The sequence below is a fragment of the Setaria viridis genome, chromosome 1, assembly GCF_005286985.2.
Source record: "Setaria viridis chromosome 1, Setaria_viridis_v4.0, whole genome shotgun sequence".
NCBI classification, from domain to species: domain Eukaryota; kingdom Viridiplantae; phylum Streptophyta; class Magnoliopsida; order Poales; family Poaceae; genus Setaria; species Setaria viridis.
The window spans coordinates 22,497,885-22,499,265 of NC_048263.2; positions in this window are offsets into that span (position 1 = coordinate 22,497,885).

The following is a 1,381-nucleotide window of genomic DNA, read 5'->3' on the forward strand; positions in this document are numbered from 1 at the left end:
TCATCATTGGAGCCTTGGCTAAAATTTTAATCTCATTGGGTACATCCTCACAACTTTCTTCCACTTGTGATTAAGAACTGCTACAATTAAAACAAATGTGAAATCTCTTCTAAAATAACATCTGCTGAGTTTTATTTTTTACTTACATGCAACCTAAACCACTCATGAAAGGATTCATGTTGCATACGATTGATGTCTCGTTTATTTCGATGGCCAATGGAGGATAGATAACAAGCATGCTTGCTGCAAAGGCCATTAAATAATTTAGCAAAGGCCACAAAATGATCAATGGACATAGTAAATCATGAACAAATATATATCACTTACTCCAAGTAAGGTCCTATGTTGGCATAGTTGAACAAAACATATATATGGGCTTGCAGCCATGTCTTGTAATCTAAACTCACTGTGCATTTTCCAGCCAATCCTCGACCAATGCTACGGAAGAAAGGAGTTGTACTACTGTCTTCATTTCTAACTTGATGGTTTAATTGAGTCTCATGCAAATAACGAGAACAAAGAGTAAGGCACTCAGTAAACATAGACCACTCCATAATTGATCCCTCTAGGTGACTTTTTGTATGAACAGAACCCTTCAACCTCATCAAGAACCTATTCACATAAATAATAGGCAGATTCATAATATTATAAAAATGTGAACATATGAAATTTTATTCACTATGCTGCAATATGCCTACGAAAATTACCTATCTACAGGCCACATGCTTCGAAAATGAACTGGACCAGCTATTCTTGCTTGGGCAGGAAGATGTACCATCAAGTGAACCATAATGTCAAAAAAGGAAGGAAGAAATATAGCCTCAAGAAGGCTCAAGGTTTCAGCTATGTCTGCCTCTAGACTTTCCATATCACTAATTCGAATGACATGCAAGCAAAGTTTCTTGAAAAAATTACTTATTCGAATCACAGCAACACTGACTATTTCAGGTAATATTTTTCTCACAGCAAGAGGCAGCAAGTGGTGTAGAATAATATGGCTCTCATGACTCTTAAGTCCAAATACCTTTCTCTCATTAACATGTACATTATGTCGTATATCAGATGCATAACCATCAGGAAACTTCACCCCTTTTAGTACTTGACAAAATATTTTCTTCTCATCAGGACTCATTGTGTATGGTGCAGGTGGTAAATAAAGTTGGTCTTCAACTTCAACGGGGTGAAGATCACTTCTAATCCCTAGAGATTGAATGTCCAATCGAGAATTCAAATTATCCTTGGATTTACTAGTTGTGCCCATGAATGTGTTAACTAAGCTTTCACTCACATTTTTCCCTATGTGCATGAAGTCAAAATTATGCCGCAGCATTAAATCTTTCCAATATGGAAGCTTGAACCAAATAGATCTCCTTTTGAAAAT